The 22,188-nt window shown below is 41.0% G+C and overlaps 1 pseudogene; it reads left to right on the top strand.

The window, feature by feature from the left end:
* The first annotated feature begins 18,837 nt into the window (after positions 1 to 18,837).
* On the top strand, positions 18,838 to 18,924 carry LOC134381372 (U6 spliceosomal RNA; annotated as a pseudogene).
* The last annotated feature ends 3,264 nt before the right edge of the window (positions 18,925 to 22,188 follow it).

Genomic DNA, 22,188 nt, shown 5'->3' with positions numbered 1-22,188 from the left:
GTTTTGGACAACTCCAGCGGCAAAGCACTCCTGACCTCACAGGCAGCCCATTCGGTCTTTGGCCAGCCTGAATGGTGAGAAACATACGTTATAGCAGAATTTACCACCCGGTAATTTCTGAAAACCTGCCCTAGTTCTGTTTCTTTTTTTCCTCCAGCTTTGTTGAGGGACCATAGACAAATAAAAAATTATATACATATATATTTATGCTGTACGATGTAATGTTGTGCCTAGTTCTGTTTCTTCTGACAGTTTTTCCTAGTGTTCTGTGTATGGGGGGTTAATAGGCATTATACGGGGAAATAAAAGAAGGGACTGTGGTTAAATTAGTTTGGTTTTAAGAAAGGTTTCTTAGTGGATTTTCTCAGAATCTTTTATAGGCTAACATATTTGTGGATCTCAGCAGGCGATTGCCTTTGTGGCATTTTCCAAATTTCCCCACCCAACTCTTTTCTTGATAGACACATATTAACACTCCATTGGAAACAGCTAGAGAAGTAAGGCTCAGGTGTCCCACAGTTATAATGAGCCTGGTCCTCCTTTCCCAGGCCAGTTTTTTCAAATACTTGTGCATGTGCTCAGAGTATTGTCTTCAAACTAGACATACCTGTGTGTTTCAGCCTTCTTCACTGGTAAGGTTTTCAGACCCTTCTTCCTCTGGTCACACTTCTCTGGGCAGCTCTGGTTTGCCAATGTCCCTCCTAATGTGTGGGGTTCAGAACCGGGCATCGTAGCCCTTATTAGGTGGTCTTTGGGTTGGTTCCAATGGACACATTTGGAAGCCTTGGACACTCTCCTTCTGCTCCTTTATTTCCAACCTGACAGGGAGGGGGGTCAACCAATCCTCAGCACAGAAATGATTGACACTAGAAGCAAGAGAAGCTTGTGGAATTTGGAGCAGTTCAGAAAAAAAAAAAAACCAGAATGATTTTTAATTTTGAAGGTTTGAGATGTCTTAAACATTTGATAGGATGCTGTGTGCAAGGCACTGCAGAAGATAGAAGAGATGTGAACCATTAGTTTTTTACTCAAAGAGCTGGTGTTGAACTAGGGAGATGGTTCACAGAAAAGGCCAAAAATACAAGAAAACATGGCCAAATGCCAAATTATGCAGATTAACTAGGGTTGTAGGGATTAAAGGAAGATTCTCTTTGAGCTGTTTTTATATTTCCTCCATAGAATCTCATACATACACTGAGGACAAATAAACATTGCTGATGGGTCGAAAGCCATGGCCTTGCTTTGAAGATTCTCTGTACTCCCGAATAGCTTGGTGGTGAGAAGAATTTTTGTTCATGGAATACTTTTTCTAAATGACAGTTTACAAAAGTGGAAATGTGTTTTTTGGAAGAAGGTAATGTTTACTTCAAGTCAAAATCATGTCCTGAACTTGAGTCAACTTCTAAAAAAGTCATATGCTTAAATGCCAAAACAGAGAGTAAAATTTTTTCGGGTACAAAGTATTTTTCAGAATAAGTTAAGAAATACAAATACTTTCTTCTCAAGGCAACTCCCACACTTGAGACAGGACAGTGTGGTGACTAAGAGCACAAATGTTGGAGCCAGACCATCTTGTTTTTATCCCTGTTCTTCTACTTATTCAGTGAGTAACCCTGGCTAAGTGCTTAACTTCTCAGTGCCTAGTGTTTTTTGTTTTGTTTTGCTTTTTAATATGGGGATATTAAATAGGGCTTACTCACGGGATAGGTGTGAGTGCTGGTGAGTCTCTGTATGGAAGCACTTAGAACATTTAGAGTATCCCTTTCTGTTATTTATTTATTGCTATGTAACAAATCACCCCAATACTTAGTAGCTTAAAACAAGAATTATCATTTGCGATCTTTTACAGTTTCTGAGGTTCTGGAATTCAGGAGCAGCTTAGCTGGGTGGTTCTGGCTCGAGATTTCTCATAATGCTCTGGTCAGATGTCTGCTGGGGCTGAGGTGGCCGAAGCAGCTGACTCACGTGGCTGTCAAGTTGGTTCCTGCTGTTGGCGGGGGCCTCAGTTGACCCTCACGTGGGCCTCTCCACAGGACTGCTTAGGTGTCCTCACAACATGGCAGCTGAGAGATCTCAGAGACCATGGTGGTACCACAGTGCCCTTTATGACCGAGCTTTGGAAGTCACACACTCCCTTTTTCTTGAGTCCACTCCCACTCAGTGTGGGAGGCGACTACACAGGGCATGGTCACAAGGAGGTGGCCGTCAGTGGGAGCCATCTTGGAAGCTGACTACTTCGCCCTCAAGGAGACCATATGTCCTATTATTGTGTGACTGATATTAGGTACAGGACACTTAAATACAGAATATTTTAAAATCACACAGTCCATACAGACACTCAACTTGGTTTCCTCGAAGGAGAGGGTTTTTTTTTGTTTTCTTTTTTCTCTAAGGAGAGTTTTGTTAACATAACTCCATTGCTGTAAATCACATATCAGGTATTTTGGTTTGGGCTCTCCTGCAAGCTGAACCTGAGATAGGACTTGGGTACAGGGAGTTTATTTGGGAGGTGATCCCAGGAAGCAGGAGGTGGGGAGTGGAGAAACTGAGGCAGGGCAGAGGGAAAGCAATATAAGGGCATGTTATGGAGGCTGCTGCCCTGGCCACTGTGGGCTTGATTCTTCTGGGGTCTTTAAAAAGGGGTTCAGAATGCCTCTCAGCATTATCCACCCCAAGGATAGGAGGCAGGGCATTTATCCACTGGCTCCCAGCTCTCACTGATCGAGGGTTCCTGGGGGTGTTAATTTCCCTAAACTTCAGATCTGTACTCGCACATAGGTTGAGAGGCTCCCACGGTGTTGGAGAAAACTCTGAGACAAAGAGCAGACCCCTTGGCTCTGGCTGGTGGGAGGATGCTGCCAGCACGAGGTGAGTCTGAGCTCACACAGCTGCCATGGAAATCAGAGGTGGGATGAGGGCTGTGATGTGGACCCTAGAGGCACTTGCTATAGCAGGTTTGCAGGAGCTGGGGATTAGGTCAGCTCCTCCAAGAAGCAGACAGGATGAGATGGCAAGAAATGTATTGGGGAATATGCCTTGAGGAAGATGGGGAGGGAGCTAGGGGAGGCTGGGGAGCTGTCAGACAGTGATGCCGTCTGAGCTCTGGGGAGGAGGGCAGGAAGGAAGAGAGGTTGATAGAGTCTGAGACTGTGGGGCAGGTCTAGGAAAGGTTCAACCAGGCTGATGGGGAGGCCTCAAACCAAAGTCTCCTATCAGAAAGGTCACAGCTTTCACAGGCACAGCCCCACCTTTGTGTCCCAAGCGTGTGAAATGTGGCCTCAGTGGAAATGCCATGCTGGGCTCAGAGCACCTCAGCTCGGCCCACAGGCAGTTACTCTCCCTGCACTCAGAGATCAGATCAGAGGGTCACATTTCCATGGCTGCCACAGGGAGGGCTACACATGGACAGCACAGGTATGTGCAACAGCCTTGTATTTTGGGAACCAGAGGCCACTCACCCTGAGATACTGGGATACTACCTTCCTCCTTCTGTCTGCACATTGTCTGAAATGCCAGCACAACAGAGAAATCTCTTTGTTTAATTGTTGCTCTCTCTTCCAGTCAACTTGGGGAGAAGTAACATATTGAGTCACTAACACTTTAGTGTGAAAAAATTATCTAAATTCTTTTATTCTATGACAGATAGAAGGGCTCTGGGACAACATAAGGGTACATGGAATTTGGGCGATTAGCACATAAAGAAAGGGGCACAGATGTGCAGGGCTGGGGACCACACGTGGTCCACTTTCCAGTTGTGCTGATGGCTCATCCCTGCTGGAAATGGGACAAAATCAGCGTTCAGACTCTGTAGTGAAATAGCAAGTGAAATGCTTTCCCCTACCTCTTGAATATTTTGAAGGAGAGTGTATTTTTCTGGGTGGTTTGAGGAATGAAGTAAATGTTGTCTAGGTGGCTGGAATATTTGAGTTGGAAAGGGGGAAAGAGACCCCAAGATCTTTTCAGAGGGTGGTCTATGAGCCACCTGAATCACAATCCCAAGAGCTTATATTTAAATTTCCTGCTCCCCCTCCCCATCCATGTTCCCCCACCCCAGACCAACTGAATCAGAACTTCTGGGGAGTGGGGCCCCCAAAGCAGCACTTTTACAAGCATTTCTGGTAAATTTTGTGAGCACCAAACTTTGGGAACCATAGGCTCGAGGCTAGTTATAATAGGACAAAGGACAGGAAGATCATAGCTGGGGGGGTTTAGCTTCTAACACGTAATTCAGGTCTTCCCACATCTTCTTTCCTGAACTTCATTCGCCAGCTGCCTCCAACTTCCCACTATGTCCTTGATATCCCAGACTCAACGTGTCCACAGCCCAACACCTAGTCACCTGGCTGGTCATTGCTGGGAGGCTTCTGCATCAGCCTTGCCCACCACGTTTAATGGTAACTCTGTCCTTTCAATTTGCTCGGACCTTGTTCAGCCTGACTCCTCTCTCTCTCCCCTGCTTCATATCCATCCTGTTACCTCAGCTTCAGAATACAGCCAGTCATTCTCTCCATCTTCCCTGCTAAGCCCTGCCCTAGTTGCTGTCATCACTCATTGGCTTTCTGCAATGGCCTCCCAACTGGTCTCCCTGCTGGTAGTTTTGCAATCTACCCTCCCCCCACTTTACTCCTATCCTTAGGCTACCCCCAGCAGTCAAAGTGACTCTGCTCAAAACCGTCCAATGGCTCCCTCTCTCTCTCCAGGTAGAAAGCAAAGTCTTTTCAGTGGCTTGGTCAGGACCCCAGCGATGCCTTGACTTCATCCTCTGCAACTCTCTCCCTCACTTCTTCTACTTCTGCTCCAGCCACACTCACCTCCCAGCTGTCCTGGAATGCATTAAGCATGGCCCTGCCCCAGGACCTTTGCATTGGCTGTTCTTTGTGCCTGGACCACTCTTCCCTCAGATCTCTGAGTAGCTCTCTCTCACCTCCTTTGCTTAAATGTGACCTTGTCTCAGTGAGGCCTGCTATGAGCACCCTATTTAAAATTGCTGCCATTCACATTCTGGACTCCTTTACCTGTCTTGATTCCTTTCACAGCACTTAGCATATTCTAATATACTATATCACTTATTTATTTATTATATTTATTTACTATCTCTCCCCAGTAGAAGGTAAGCTCTACCAGGCAGGGATTTTTGTCTGTTCTGTTCATTGCTAGGTCTCAGGATCTAGAATAGTGCCTGATCCATGGGAGATACTCAGTAAATGTTTATTAAATGAGTGGCTGGATTGCATGGAGTGGGATGACAGCAAGCAAATGTTTTTTTTCTCTCTCTCTCTCTTTTTGGCTGCTGGCCAGTATGGGGGTCTGAGCTCTTGACCTTGTTGTTATAACACCGTGCTCTAACCAACTGAGCTAACCAGCCAGCTCTTAAGCACGTGTTTTTACAAGATAATTCCTTTAGAGAATTCGCCATATCCAGATCAAAAGAGGGCTACTGGTTTAGGCCATCCACAGAACCATGCAAATCATATCAATGTAGCTAACAATAAACTTTTATTTCGTGTGTACTATGTGCTAGGGACTATGCTAAACATTTTGTCAACATTATCTCCTCAAATCATTCCAAGAACCAACCCTATGATGGGGTGTGCAATTATTCTTATTTTACAAATGGGAAAGTTGAGGCCCAGAGAGGTTAAGGAACTTGCGCAAGGTCACACAGTGATTAAGTGGTAAAATCATAATTTGAACTAAAGCTGTGTAAGTCCAAAGCCTTTGTATTTAGCCAGTACACTGCTGCTTCAGAGGGGAGACACTCCTAATGATTCTTAACCTCTGTCACATGTCCCTTTGAAAATCAAAGTTTACAAGCTTGAAACTGTGGCTCATGTACTATTTGTTTTCAAAAAGGCTTATTTTCATTATACTAATACTATTTCTTTGTTTATTTAGCTAAGAGTTTCTGTCAGCACTTATAGGAAAATGTACTCTTGTCTGTCTCTGCACATTTCTGTGATTTTAGAATCTGTTGATCTATTGGCTTTGCAAGTTCTGAAGGTTGGTCAAAGGCATCCTGTAACTTCAAAATCTCCCTCTCCACTTCTACTGCACTTTAGAAACTCTTTAAGGGTCTCTCTGAAGACATTCAGCACAGTCTGTCTTACAGTGTTCTATTTCATTCAAGTCAACAGATTTCTTGAGCATTTCAGGAAGTTAGGATGTTAGAACAATTGAGAATAGAGTCAGATACCAGGAGAAAGTTCTCTGATCTCACACTGACTGCATGTTGGCAGGTTGTTGTCGGCGACATGTTTCAGTTTCTTTGCACATTGATTTTCTCATTGTAAGGTGAAGAATTCCTTCCTCTTCCTTTTCCCCAAATTTTATCAACATGTCGACTGCTCTGAGCATCTTCCTGGTCAGAACAAATGCTTTTGTGATGGGACTAACGATGGGACATTGTGGGTGTGGATTCACATGGAGGCGGAAATGGCCAGGTATTTGGGTTAGCAATGCTACTGCCCACATAGAGGCAAAAGGGATGACACAAAACAGATGGACATTCTTGCATCCTGGATCCCTTTTAATTTTCTCAGCCATAAATCAAATCATAAATTTAGAGAGAAAAAGATGAATAGTCTTTAAAGAACAATGAAGAAAAAAACCCCAAGAATATCAACCAGCAACAATTTTGAGGAATTTATGACATTTTTTGCTTAATTACAATTCATTTTTAGTTAAGTGTGAACACTTGCCTACCACATTCTGTTGATATATTTATAGATCTACTTTGAGAGAACGTAAAAGAGAGAGAAATGGTGGGGAGGAGACCCTTAGACATTTAGCCACTCATCTGTGTTAAGAGAGTTTACTGAGACACAGAATTAAAATTAGCAAGAAGCAAATATTATCCACCAAATGCCAAAGCATACTCCATGGCCCAAAAGATTTGGCTTGTCATTTAGAAGTAAAGTTTAGCCCACTTCTGCATATGCTGAAGGCTAGTCTATGTCCCTGTTCTCTTGACATCATTTTCCCAAAGGGCACACACTAATTAACTGATGGTTGCAGATGGAATTCTGTCCTTCTGTCCAGCCTCAAGCCAAGAGATTCTTAACTATTTAAAACATAGTAATAAAAATCCATTCTAGTCAATGGAGAAATTACTCTGTAGGTCTCCATAATACTCTATACTTATCCTATTAAGTCCTCTTTTTTCCTGGGAAAATGACAAAGTCTTACATTATTGTATTATTTTATAATTTACAAGACAGGTTTTATTCATTACCCCATGGAAATCTTAAGACTCTGTGAGGGAAGATATTTTTATCCCATTTCATAGTTAAGAAACCCGAGCTTCTGATATTTTCCTGAAGTCTCTTGGCTAGCACTTGACAGAGTTGTGTCTAGTATCTTTAAATCCTGACTCCTAGACCAGGGTTTGCTCCAAAAAAATTACTGACTAGAAAACTACAGTAAACCTGCAAATCTTAGTAAGGAAATCAATTGTATTCTAATTTCTAACTACTTGATTGAAGTAGAAATTAAAATAAAAGCCAAAATGAAAAAAAGCAGATAACATTTATTGAACACTTATTATGTGCTCGCCATTAAAAAGCACATGCATTATCTCATTTCATCCACCTGACAACCCTAACAGGTGGGGCGCTGTGGCCACTTCCATTTTTATAGATGAGCAAAGGGCTTATACAAGATCACATGGTTATTGAATAGCAAAACTATATATTTTTTCTAGTTTTAGATAAATTAATTTTTACAAAATAAACAAGTGACTGAAGAAAAGGCCCACCCCTCTCCCCCCACCAAAACAAAACAAAACAAAACAAAAAACCAGCAGAAGTAAATTCTAATTATTCAGTCACAATGTAGTCTAAAAGTGGCCAGAGTCGTGCTTGTACTGTAGATACAAACTCTAGTTACACCATGCTGGCTGTTGAAGCAACAACTATCTAATTATACCTAAATATAATTTAGCAAACAAATTTGGAAGTATAAGTATTTAAATTTTGAAATATATCAATTTTTTACATTACTTTTTTGGGGAGGTGATTCAATTTGTTTTGTTGGGTTTTATTTTTTTAAGTGTGGTTTTTACATTTTTTTAAAAAATTATCATTATACAGTATAATGGATTTTCATGGTCCTTTACCAATTCCTCCCTTTCTGTCCTCCCTTTCCCCCTTTCCCACCCCTGGCAACCTCAGTTCTGTTCACTTTTCTTAACGAGTTCAAAGAATTATTGTGGTTGTTGTGTCTTTTTTGTTTTTCCCTTCTATTTATTTGTGGGTTTATTTATTTATTTGTTTTTATTAGCTCCCACATATAAGTGAGAACATGTGGTATTTCTCTTTCTGTGCCTGGCTTATTTCACTTAACATAATTTTCCCTAAGTTCATCTGTGTTGCTGCAAATGGCAGAATTTCATTTATTTTTAGAGCAGAGAAGTGTTCCATTGTGTAAATATACCATATTTTTCTTATCCACTTGTCCAATGATGGGCATTTACACTGCTTCCAACTCTTGTCTATTGTAAACAGAGCTGCAATAAACACGGGAGTACAGGTATCCCTTCGACATGAAGATTTCCATTCCTTTGGGTATATACCCAGCAGTGGGATAGCTGGGTCATATAGTAGATCTGTCTGTAGTTGTCTGAGGAAACTCCATACCATTTTCCACAGTGGCTGCACCATTTTTCAGTCCCACCAACAGTGTAGGAGGGTTCTCCTTTCTCTGCATCCTCTCCAACATTTGTTATTCTCAGTTTTTTTGATATTAGCCAGCCTAACTGGGGTGAGATGTTATCTCAGTGTGGCTTTGATTTGCATTTCCTGGATGCTGAGTGATGAGCATTTTTCATGTGTCTGTTGGCCATTCTTCTATCTTCCTTTGAGAAATGTATTCAGCTTCTTTGCCCATTTTTTAATCCACTTGTTTTTTTGCTGTTAAATTGTATGAATTCCTTGTATATTCTGGATATTAATCCTTTGTTGGATGCATATTTTGCAAATATTTTCTCCCAATCTGTTGGTTGTCTTTTCACTCTATTAACTGTTTCTTTTGCTGTGCAGAAGTTTTTAGTTTGATATAATCCCATTTGTTTATTTTTCCTTTTGTTGCCTGTGATTTTGGGGTCCTGTTCATAAAGTCTATCCCAGTCCTACTTCCTGAAGTGTTTTTCCTGTGTTTTCTTTTAGGAGTTTTATTGTTTCAGGACATATATTTAATTCTTTAATCCATTTGAGTTGATTTTGGTATATGGTGAGAGGTACAGGTCTAGTTTCATTCTTCAACACACGTATGTCCAATTTTCCCAGCACTATTTGTTGAAAAGGCAGACTTTCCCCCAGTGTGTTCTTGATGACTTTATCAAAGACCAGATGGCTGTGGGTATATTGGCTGCTTTCTGGGTTTACTATTCTGTTCCATTGGTCTGTGTGTCTGTTTTTATGCCAGTACCATGGTGTTTTGTTTACTATAGCTTTGTAGTATAGTTTGAAGTCAGGTTGTGTTATGCCTCTGGCTTTATTTTTTATTTTTTGGTCAAGATTGCTTTGGGTATTTAGGGGCTTTTTTTGTTCCATATGAATGTTAGGGTTGTTTTTTCTGTTTCTGTGAAGAATGTCATTGGTATTTTGATGGGAATTGCATTGAATCTGTAGATCACATTGGGTAGTATGGACATTTCTATAATGTTAATTCTCCCAGTCCAAAAGCATGGAATATCTTTCCGTCTTCTTGTGTCCTTTTTAATTTCTCTCAACAGGGATTTGTAGTTCTCATTGTAGAGATCTTTCACATCCTTGGTTAACTTTATTCCTAGGTATTTTATTTTTTTGATGACTATTGTAAATGGGCTAGCTTTCTTGATTTCTCTTTCTGCTGATTCATAGTTGGAGCATAAAAATGCTACTGATTTTTTTTGTGTTGATTTTGTATCCTGCAACTTTGCTGAAATCATTTATCAACCCTAACAGTTATTTTGGAGTCTTTAGGCTGTTCTATATACAGGATCATGTCATCTGCAAACAGGGACAATTTTGACTTTCGTCTTTCCAATCTGGATGCCCTTTATTTCTTTCTCTTCCCTGACTGCTCTGGCTACTACTTCCAATACTGTGTTGAATAGGAGTGGTGAGAGTGAACATCCTTGTCTTGTTCCTGTTCTTAAGGAAAAAGCTTTCAACTTTTTCTCATTCAGGATGTTACTGGCAGTGGGTTTGTCATGTATGGCTTTAATTTTGTTGAGATATTTTCCTTCTATATCTAATTTGTTGAGAGCCTTTATCATGAAGAGGTGTTGAATTTTGTCAAATGCTTTTTCAGCATCTATTGAGATAACCATATATTTTTCATCTTTGATTTCTTTGATGTGATGTATCACATTTATTGACTTGCATATGTTGAATCATTCTTGTATCTCTGGGATGAATTCCACTTGATTGTGGTGTATAATTTTATGGATGTGTTGCTGTATTCTACTTGCTAATATTTTATTGAAGATTTTTTGCATCTATATTCATCAAAGATATTAGCCTGTAGTTTTCTTTTTTTGTTGTATCTTGGTCTGGTTTTGGTATCAGGGTGATATTTGCCTCATAGAATGAGTTTGGACAAAACTGTATTTGAACTCAAGCCCATTAGATGCCAAAGCTAGGGGTTTAACTTCTCTTGTGACTCTTAAGGAGAGTCCATGAAAAGTTGTCTTTACAGGACACAGAATAAACAACTAATGTTTATTCAGTGTTTACTCTATGCAGAGACAGTGCTGTATGTTTTACATGCAATTTCTCATTTGCTCCTTACAATGAACCTATGAAGGAGGAACAATTATTTCTCCTATTTTACAGATGGTACAGCTGAGGCATATAGAGGTGAAGTATCTTGCCCAAGGTCACATAGCTAGTAAGTAACAGACCTGGCATCTGAACCCAAATAATAGTTCTCCCAGAATCTGGACACTTCACGTCTAGCTAATGCTTCAACACAGTCTTCTCTTATTCTGTTTTGATCAAAGTCTTGGAAAGTGTGGGATTGTTCGGGATGCTTAGGGCTCCTCGGGCATGTCACGGGAGCAATGTCATGCCTTCTTAGATTAGCTGGTAATTAGCAAACTTTTCCTACAGAGAACGGAAGAATGTAATAGGAACTTTCTACAAGGACTTTGCTGTGGGGAGAGTCTGTCTGGAAATACCACATTATTGAAACATGTGTAGTAAATATGCTTCAAAGATTTTTCACTCTAATACAGGGGTTTGGACAAGTTAGAAGTTTGTTTACTCCCATGAACCTGAAGAAAGAACAAGGTTAGGTTAAGTAGCTATTAATAACAGTTGATGATAAGAAAGAGAGAGAGAAAAAAAACCAAACTCCAAGACTGTGGTTGTCATAGTGCCTTAAATAGGTTGTCAGGTTGATGCTTGCTACTTGTTTATTTTATATTATTTTTTATTGGTTTCAGGTGCACAGAATTGAATCATCCATAATCTTTGGTTTGTAACGCACTGTCTACATTGGCCTTTGCAACGTGTTTATATTGATTACTGTTTTAAATAATTTTATTTTAAAACACAATGGAGAACATATTCTAATATATGCTCTGGATACTCTGGACTCAGAGCAACTGCTCTGGCGTGTGGTTTGTCTGCGGAATCTTTACCCACATTCTGGACATAAAACCTAGGAGGAACGGCTTAGGAGAGTCAGTCCTGAAACCCAGAACATGGTGGCAAATGATCCTGCCACAGACAAGAAGCTTTCATCCTTTCCACCGGGGGTTAAGGTTTCAGGGCAGAGTCAGCCCTGGACTTGGTAAGAACACAGTATTTATGACATTCTCTCCAAATACCAAGGAGATAAAACAAACAAGCTGTCATTTTCCAGGAAAACTGAGGCCACGTTTCCAGTGCCCTGAGAATCCTCATAATCATCATCCCTCAGCCAGTTAAAAACGTTGCTCATGCCCTCGACCCTTTTTTTTGGAGAGCCAGCAGGGGAGAGGCCAGCAGGACTGCTTCCAATGGGAAACCTTGCAGAACCTGCACCTTGCCGGCGGCCTGCTTACAAATCCTACCCTCAGACTTAAGGGTCATTTATAGGGAGGAGTTGAGGTTGCCTTGGAGAGAAATAACTCCCGAACCACCCATCTGGCAGAGACTTTCATTCTTGTCTCTTTCTTCCTCACCACAACTTCTTCCTGCTTCTACGGCAAACTTTTGTTCCAACTTCCCTACCCCTGATCGAAGGGGAATTTAATTCTGAAACCAAAGTGGACTGGGCATTTTGTGTTTCTAATGGTTGAGGTCATTGTAAAGATCTTTTCTCTATCAAGAGCATTTGGGTTAGTTTTCTTTTTCGGTTATTTGTGTTATTTGTCTCTAATTTGTCAGCATACTACAGTGGCTGAGAGTGTGAACTCTGCAGTCATATTGTCTGCCTTCACGTTCCAACTTCAACATTTATTAGTGCGTTTTTTAAAACTTTGTGTGACAGGATTAACTTTGCTAAGCTTTAGTCTTTATCTGTGAGTATTAAACCTAATAACCTAGTAATGTTGTTATAAGTATTAATTCAGATGTCCTTTATAAAGCATTTAGCACAGCACTTGGCACATAGTAACCACTTAGTAAATCTTAGTTACCGATGTTACTGTAAAAATATGTCTTAATATACTTGTACTTTTATTTCTCCTGTTTTAATGCCCAGATGTAGAATTTCCGGGTCCAAGAGTGTGTGTGTTACATACTTTAATATATGATGCCAGATTATTATCAAAACGTTTGTAATAATTTACAGTTTTACTCTGAGTGAACAACCGTAGCCATTTTCCTCAAACCCTATCAACATGGGAGATTAAGAATCATTTTAATTTTAGCTAATGTGAGGGTTGAAATTGTTTCCCACCGTTTTAATTTACCTTTTCCTGGCAACTAATGAGATTGAGCATCTATACATAGATTATTGTCCATTTTCAGATTCTCCTCTATGTCTGAATAGGCCATGCCTGTCCATGTAGTTTTTGTCTATAGGATATCATAAATATTGCTATTTTTAATAAGTATTACTAATTTATGAGAGCTCTCTGGGAATTAAAGATATTACCTATGATGGGTCTTCAAAAAGTTCGTGGAAAGATTCATATTGTCTTTCAATCCTATTTTTCTACAGTTTCTATTTTTCTAGAAACTATGCTAGAGACAAAGGTGAACGGATCATGTCCTGGTCCTCATTCTGTGGCAGCAGTGGCTCTCAGCTTTCTGTGGGCATCAGAATCACTTGGGAAGCTTTTTAAAAGTATGTTTTCTTGGGCCCAACCACAGAATTTCCAGAGATGGGTCTTAGACATATATACTTAAAAAAGGAGAGTCTCATTTTGAAAAATGAGTTTCTCTTAAAAGCAACTTCTTAGATTGGCAACATGTTGAGAGTTGAAGCTGGGTGACTGCCGATGAGTGTTCTTTATACTGTGCACACTGTTCTCCCTACTTTTGAATATGTTTGAATATTTCCATAAGTAGCTTTTAAAAAAAACTTCTGATAGCATGCAAAGCTAATCGAGGTTGCTGACTTAAGCAGAGTTGGCTAAGAAGCAGAGATGTTGCATGTTAAATTGACGTAGGAGGTCAACCGGGAAGGGACACAGCCTTGTGCTGGCAGTGTTGAGCAATGAGGGGGGCTGCCCACAGCGGGAACTGGGCCAGAGCCTGAGCAGCCTGCAAGGACTCTGCTCGACCCTGGAGCCTGAACCCTGAACAGCAGGGCCGGCTCTCTGCCCAGTTGCTTCAAGGATTCTCTCTCAGTTTGGCCACATGGAGAGGCAGGCTCCGAGCTTTCTGATCTGTGGAGAGGCAAATCAAAAAAGGAAATCAGTCTTCAAGTCGTCTCTCTGGGAAGACAGTCGCAGATGGTGGGATTGGTGGGGTCTTTGGTGATCAGTAAGTTAGTGTTCCCATTTCCCATCATATTGGCACATCTCTCCCTCTGTTAAAAATCCTTTGTCAGCGCCAGCCCGTGGCTCACTCGGGAGAGTGCGGTGCTGATAACACCAAGGTCTCCTTGGGTTTGGATCCTATATAGGGATGGCCGGTTAGCTCACGGGCTGAGTGTGGTGCTGACAACACTAAGCCAAGGGTTAAGATCCCCTTACCGGTCATCTTTTGAAAAAAAATTTTAAAAATATCCTTAGTCAATCATCTTCTTATACTTACCCTAAATCTTAGACTTTATCTCTCTGTCTTGTAAGAAAAAAAGCATAGCCCTTTTTTCCCCTTGTCATATTAACTCCTTTACCTTGACTGTGACTTGCTTATTTCTGCCTCTTGTGTTGAACACAAATCACTATAGTGAACCTGGGAGGCCTGACCCAGGCTTTCCCAGTGCGTAGAGCTCACTCCTTCAAAGCACTGCTTAAACCACCACAAAGAGGAATCCCAGGGCAAACTGACCCGGCATTTGTCAACATGAAAGCACAGAGATAAACCATATAATTAAGGAAAATTATCAGAGAAAAAGAGGTGTTAAACTATGAACGAGCAGAACAACCTATCCCTAGGGGAAACAGAGACAACGCCGGCAAGAAGAGAACTTTCAAGAAGTTCTATTACAATCCTTGGAGAGAGTCAGGAGGATATCATATCCATAAATCAAAAGCAACTTGTCCTTGAAGGGAATAATCAGAAAACTAGAATGCTTGAAAATAAAACCTTAAAAATGTGATTACCAAAATTAAATTTTAAAAATTTTACAAAAGTCTAAGAAATAAAATAGATACAGCTGAGGACTGAATTAGCACTAAGGAAAATGAAGTTGAAAAATGAGATCCTTCAAAACTTAGAGACGTGATATAAAAAGAGAAGGAACATGAGGCTGGTCATCCCTCAACTCCTCCAATAGGAGGAAAGAGAATACGGAGAGAAAACATAACTTTTTTCAAAATAGACTAATGAATTGAGTCTTCAGATTGAAAGGACCCATCTAGATAGATATTGGTGAAATTTCTGCACTGCAAGGAGGAAAAGAATATCCTTAAAGTTTTCAGAAGGAAAACGTAGGCTTGCCTGTGAAGGGACCCAAGTCAAACTGGGTCAGACTCGCATAGGCAACACTGAGTGTTAAATGACAACAGAGTCCCGAGTTTCAGATTCTGCAGCAAATGATCTGAATGAAGAAGTGTATGCCAGCTAGACTAGACGTCAGAATGAATACTTCAGACACACGCAAGGACTCAGAAAGATTGTCGTCTATATACTTTTTCTAGAAGAGTTACTTAGAGATGTACCAGAAACAAGCAGAAAAGAAAACTAAGAAAGAGAAAAACATGGGATTCAAAAAACTAACCTACCTAGGAGGACAATGACAAGAAATCCCAGGATGACAGTATCTCTGAGCACCTAGATAGCATTGAGTCCAAATTAGAACAGGAAGCCAGAGGACTCCATGGAAACAATCTTCAGGAAGACAGTGGGCAGCATTACATACATGATAAGACTAGGTTCTACAAGTGTCATTGCAGTCTGCTACCAATGGCCTAAGTCTTTCTCTCTCTTTTTTTTTTTTAATGAGAAAAAGAATGGCCACTAGATATTCTGGGAAATAAAATGAAACAGTCGACAAGAAAGTCAAATTTTAAATATGAAGCAAGTTAGATTTTGAGTAGTTCATGACGCATAAGAAATAGTGGTAGATCCTCTGAATTAAATCAAATCTGCTTGAATTTATAATGAGTACTTGGTATAAACATTCCTCTGCATTGAGTGTGTTTTGTTATTCCTGAATGGTTTGCTGGTTTTACAGAATATTTTCCTTTATAGATTAACTTTGCCCTAATAATTTTTTTCGAAGAATTACCCAGAGAGTAAAATTAGGAGCCAAGTTTTGTTCCCATTTTCATTCTCTTTCTCTCTCAAAGAAAACAAAAAGTTTTTATTGTTTTTTAACTTCGTGACTTCTGATTTTAATCAGATAGTCTAAGGCCCAGTATCTAGAAACTAAAAAATGTTCATTAACTCCAACCTCAAAGCCTTATATTTTCATAATTTATTTGAAGTGTTCCTCAGTAACTAATAACTCTTATTTAGAAGAAAGATATTTATAAAATTCAACAATTCCTTCAGTTTCATTTCCCTTTTTTTCCTGTCAAATCCAAGCCAAATTAAATGGAATAATTTTTAAAGGAATATTTACAGAAGTTATCTCTGGGAGGTGGAATTGGGAGGATTTGAATGTATGTATATCATGTATATACAATTTCCCTAATTTTTCTAGCAAGACTATGTCCTGTACTGCTTTTATAATTAGGGAAAAAAGCCCATAAAATTTAAGAAGAATTATTTCCACAGCAACTGCCTCACCAGGAAGTAGTTCTTTTTTTTGTTTGTTTCTTTTTCATTTTCAGGAAGTAGTTCTTAATGTGCCCATCTCCCACCAACTGTTCCCCTCGCTTTTACAGACTCTTTTTTTAAAGGAGCTCAGCCTTTTTCCGATTGCACATGTAGCTTTGCATGTGGGATGCTCCTGCCTGCAAGATTTTCAGTTTCTCCAGGACAAGGCCTGGGCACCCACACCATTCCTATCCCCCTGACCCTGCTCTGCCCAGCCTCCAGCTGCCCCCACCAGGGCTGGGAGGGCGTCCTGAGCAGATGCAGAGCCCTCTCACTCCCCGCACCCTCTCACGGGTGTGCTCTGCTTTGGGGGAGGAGGCAGGAGAGTGGCAGGTCAGGAGGGGAAGCATGGTGATGAGAAACCACATTGCAGGACCTTCAGCTTCTCTACATGGAACCTCTGACTTGTGGAGTTGCAGCAAGTATAAATGAAAGGCCGGAATGCTTGCTTCTGTGTTGAATCGGTACAATCAGCAAAATAATCAGACAGCAGGAATAGGCTAAACTCAGAGCCTCTTCCCATGAACAGTACTTGTGAAGACAGCATTCTTTGGAGAAGTGGATCAAATCACTTCTTTTTAGAGATTTGGGGCATTGTCATGAAGGACTGAAAGGATTGTGAACATAGGAAATTCTCAACTTTTGACATTATTGGGAAAAAGCCTTTCATTGGAAGAAGAGTTGTTCATAATTTGTTTCCTCCCCTGTGAACCACAGACCCTTCTCCCTGCCATGCTTTCCTGCAGGGAAGGAAAACCTCTAAAAGAGAGAGTGAGAGTGGAAAGACGACCTGGAATCTAGAGATGAGGATGAAGCTCTGAGAGGCAGGAAGTGCTTCAAACTGTCCAAGGAGGCACGCAGAGTAAATTTGGTCTGTGCTTCAGTTTCCTCTCTTTGCCCCCAAAACTTGGCATTATCTTGATTTTTGTTTCTCGGTTCTGATTGCAGCATCTTTGTTCCAAAGAGGCAAGGCCGTTTTTTCTTAACATCTTCATAGGTCCTGGCATGCTCGCTGGCAAGCACATTAGAATGCACCTACATCCCAAATTGAATATAATTGGTAAATATTTTTATGAATATTATGTTGAAACACATGAAATTGCCATTTATAAAGGTCAAAAATGGTCAGATGTTAGCAATTTCACACTGTTCAATCTAATGACTTTACTTTTGAAATTATTTGGCTGTAAGTGCTGCACTGAATTTACAATTTGCTGTGATTTCTCAGTAACCATCAAATAACACAGGCTGGAATTTACATGAAGTGAGAAATTCTAACCTACAGATTGTGATTAGAAGTAATGATATTTTAAATGGTCATGAATACTAAATTCAACAATTAGTGGAGTTGATATAACATGGCATCTGAAAACATTTCATTAGACATTTATTCACTAGAACCCCTGAACTGTTTTTATTTTGAAGCTGTTGCAGGTTGGCTTCCCAGGGAGCAGCTTTGATCCAGGGATTAGTGTGCAGGAGGCTTACTGGGGGAGCTACCTGGGTTAGCACTGGTGGGGAAGGGAAGGAAGCCAAAGTGGACAGAGGGAGAGAGAGCTTGGAGCTACGATGGCCCTTCATGTTGTCCTGCCTTGGGGCACCTGTCATTGGATGCAGGCTGCCCTGGGAAGGGGGCGGAACCTTAGGCGAGGTGGCTGTCTACAGGTGAGGGCAATTCCAGAGAGGGCTGGCAGCTGTGGGCTGTTAGCCAGCAGCATTCCCACAGCTGGGGGAATAAATCCTGCAGTCCTGCCGGGGGATGGGGGGGGGCGGTCTGGGTGGCAAAGCACAGCACCCATGACAGCTGCCTCTGTTTTTAAGGTTTCTAGTAGCCCCCTAGCACTGGGTTTAAAGGATCAAATGGCCCTGTTGTGAGGAGCTGACAGGGTTTGAGGCATCAGTTAGGGAGAGGAAGGCTTTTAAATAGATTTAAGAGGGAACAGGAGGGTATAGGGTTGGACCTGTTGGTAGATGTCAAGGTAGAGAGACTGGGGTCAGGAATCCTACCTGGTTCTGCACCTCCTACCTGGGGGTCAAGTTACATCCCTGACCAGAGCCTGCAGCCTCGATGTCCTCATCCGTGAACCCAGGGGACAGGGTAGGGCCTGATGACTCCCCATCTCTCCTTCCAGCCTTGCACTCTGGCATGCTGAGTCTCACCCCAATGCCTCCAAAGTGGGGCAAATCAGAGTCACCAACTCACCATTTGAAGGGCTAAGAAACTTCAAAACCATGCAGATATCAATTAGGCAGTTTACGAATTTTCTTCTTTTTCCTTGCTCTGACTCCTGGGTATTGGTGGGGGCAGAGAGTAGAGATAAGCTCCAACCCAGGCCATTTTATAAACTCATGACGCTGTGTAGGTACGGGTATCACTGGGACACTCCATTTCATTACTAACTTGCAGGCAGCAGGTTACAGAAGGAAAGAAAAAAAGAAAAGGGGGAGGGAGGCCTAGAGTTAGAAAAACAATGACTTAAACACAAGGCCTCCTATGCTCTTCACAGCAAATTTACTAAAATTGGAATGATATAGAGAAATTGGCATGGCCCCTGCACAAGGATGACACAAATATTCTTTTCAGTGCTGACGAAAAAGGAGATGGATAGTGATGGTGGCTGCACAACAGTGTGAATGTACTTAATGCCACTAAACTGTACACTTAAAAATGGCAAAGTGGTAAATTTTATGTAATGTATATTTTACCACAATTTTTATTAAAAAAAAAATGTGGCTCTAAGGGATGGTGGGTTAGATAAAGATGTCATAAATAAAGAGCAAGCTATGAAATAAAAGCCACACAATTACATTAATGAAATCAGTTATAGCCTCCCCTCCCCCCCAAAAGCCAAATCTTAAAACCCAAGTGCAAGCCCTCAGTCATTGTGTATATCACAAAGTAAGTTCAGAGTAGTGGAAAGAGCAGGCTCACATGTGTCCTGGGTTCAAAGCCCAACTCTGCCACTTACCGTGTGACCTTAGACAAGACACCTAACATCTTTGAGCTTGATTTTTTTATTGTATAAAATGAAAAATTGACACCAGACTCATTGATATATTGGGAGAATTAAACAAGATATTATAGGCTAGGCATTTAGCATGGTCATTGGCAGCTTAGTCAGCATTCACTAGATGTGTTTCCTTTGTCTTTCTGCAGGTGAAATGTTACAAATGCAATACGTTGTGGGACACAGAAACTAACTTGAAAGATGGTAAGGATAAAATAAAACAACGAAAAATACAGAGGTAGTATTTGGATAGTAGTTTCTTGCAGAGGGAGACCAGGTCCAGCAAGAACACTCTAAATTGTTGAAAAAGACTTAAAAACTTGTGTTAGTCACAGAGTACTGGCCTAGCTGTTGTAACTAAGAAATCCCCAAATACATTGCCTTAAACAAGATGGAAGTTATTTTTCTCTATGTAATAGTCTAGAGGTAAACTGTCCAAGGCTAGCAAGGTGGCTCTGCCATCCTCCACACAAGATTTCCATCTTTGGGTCCAAATAGTTGCTTTAGATCCTGATATCATCTAGGCAGCAGGAAGGGGGACAAGGGCCAGGAGAGGCATGTACATTTCTTTTAAGGGCATGACTCATAAATGGCACAGCTCATTTCTACCCACATCCCACTGGCCAAATCCATGCTGTAAAGGATGCTGGGAGAAGTCATCTCCAGCTGAGGGGGATATATTTTCAGCTAAAACTACTCAGGAGTTCTGTTATTAGAGATGGGGAGAGCAAATGTTGCTGGACAACTAGCCATCTCAGCTATACAACCCACATTTATTTTCTCTAGTCTACAACCTCAGGCTTTCAAAAAGAACAAAACTAGTGTAATCCCCAAAATGGAAGCTCACCTTCTTACTTATTAATTTATTCAATAAATATTTATAGGGTACTTGCTATATTCTAGGCACTATTCAAAATATTGCAAACATAGTGGACTGCAAAATAGAGATTTCTGATCTCATGAAGCTACAGTCAATAGGGGGAGAAAGTAAGCACACAAAAACAGGAAAAAACATTAGATACCAAGAAGTGCAAAGGTAAAAATGAAGATGACAGGGGAATAAGTGACTAGGTGGCTGCTTTAACCGGGTGGTTAGGGAAGCCCTCGCTGAGAAAATGATGTGTACACTGAGACCTGAATGGCTGAGCAGCCAGCCACTTAAAGAGCAAGAAGCAGGACATGCCAGACAGGGGAAATGCAGGGCTGAGGTCCTGAAGGGGAGAGACCTTGGAGAGTTTGTGGTGTGGAAGGGCCAGCATGGCTGGATTCAGTGAAGGGAGAGAGAGGATCTAAGAGATCAGAAAGGCAGCCAGGAGCAGGCTTTCCGAGGGCTTTGTAGGTCAGGAGCAGTTTGTTCTCTGGCATTTCCCAGCACTGAGCACATTTCACAGAAAGTAGTCACCCAGTGAGTATCTGATGAATGAATAAACTAACAGCCTGAAGCTGTTGACACACACAGGTCTCGTTTACTTTCCTTCGCAAAGATCAGGATCACTCTCTGCTCATCCTGTACACACCTTTCGCTCCTGTCTCTCAGAATCTCAGAACCTCTCTCTCCTTGCAACATTGCTTTCAGTGTCCTTTGTAGCCCTATGCCCCTTGTTAAAAATGGTGTTAGGGAAGGATTTTGGGAAGGAGACAGATATCTGAAGAAAATGATCACATCTCCTCTTTGGCTTTGTCTACTCTTTGTTAAACAAGGAGTTTCTCTATTTTTGTCCTCAATTTCTCTACATGTGGTTTTCCAGATCTAGAACCAGCCTGTTACCCTCGATCTATGTCAAGCTGGAAGAGGCAATTTAACAGTGGAGTGGCAGGATGGGGTGGTAGTTATTGTTGTAGCCTTTAGAGACAGACTGACTGGATTTGAATCCAGTTTGGCCAATTAATACCTGGGTTACCCTGAGTAAAGTACTTAACCTCTTTGATGATATGTTTACTTATCTGTGAAATGGGGGATAGTAATGGTTCCTGACCACAATGTCAACAGATCTGAAACTAAGAATTTCAGTAACTCACTTGAGGCAAAACCTGGGCTGAGCTGATCTGAAGCGATTTGGCAGGAAACCTTGACATGAAACTATTTATAATCTTTATCCCACTTTTTTTGATACTGGTGCATTTTGCTACAGAAATATTAATATGTTTGATTAGGGGACAGCCCAGACCCTGCTGGGGGAGTTAGGTAATTTATAATATACGGACCATACTTTGTAAAATTTGAGAAATTCTGAATTCCAAAACATCGGGCCCCGAGGATTTCAGATAAGGGAAGAAAAAAAGAAAGAATGAAAAGACCAAAACAATATGTTGAACTTTCAGAAGGGATAAAAAACCTAAGGATACTAGAGATAGGGGTAGGTGGGAGGTGTTGAGGAGGGACAAAGGGCATAAAGAAAAATCATGATTTGTAATAATAATACACTTATAATACACTTATAATAAATAAAAAGAAAAGAATTTCAGATAAGGTACTGTGAACCATTACTGTCCTTCTTAAATCATGGCAGCTGGAGTGAATCCAAGACTTCAGTTGTAGTCAATGCACCTGCCTGAAGTATAATGGGGGTGTCTGGATGTCATGAAGTAATCCCCCAAACTTGCATTTCATCCTTGTGGGTGAGATAGTAAAATGTAGCAAAAGATATGGTTAGGTGGGTTTGCAAGGCTGGTGGGGGTGCTCCTTAGGGGAATCCCACAGTGCTTTGGTCCTGGCCATTGTCCAGGCAGTGGTTTCAGAGATTTCTGATAAATGGGCATTCTTGGTTACAAGCAACAGAAGCCTACATGAGCTAACTCCAGCCAAAGGATTTCCAAGGAACCCAATGTTAAAAGGT

The sequence above is a fragment of the Cynocephalus volans genome, chromosome 6 (genome assembly GCF_027409185.1).
Source record: "Cynocephalus volans isolate mCynVol1 chromosome 6, mCynVol1.pri, whole genome shotgun sequence".
NCBI lineage: Eukaryota > Metazoa > Chordata > Mammalia > Dermoptera > Cynocephalidae > Cynocephalus > Cynocephalus volans.
This window is presented reverse-complemented; position numbering and strand designations above follow the sequence as displayed.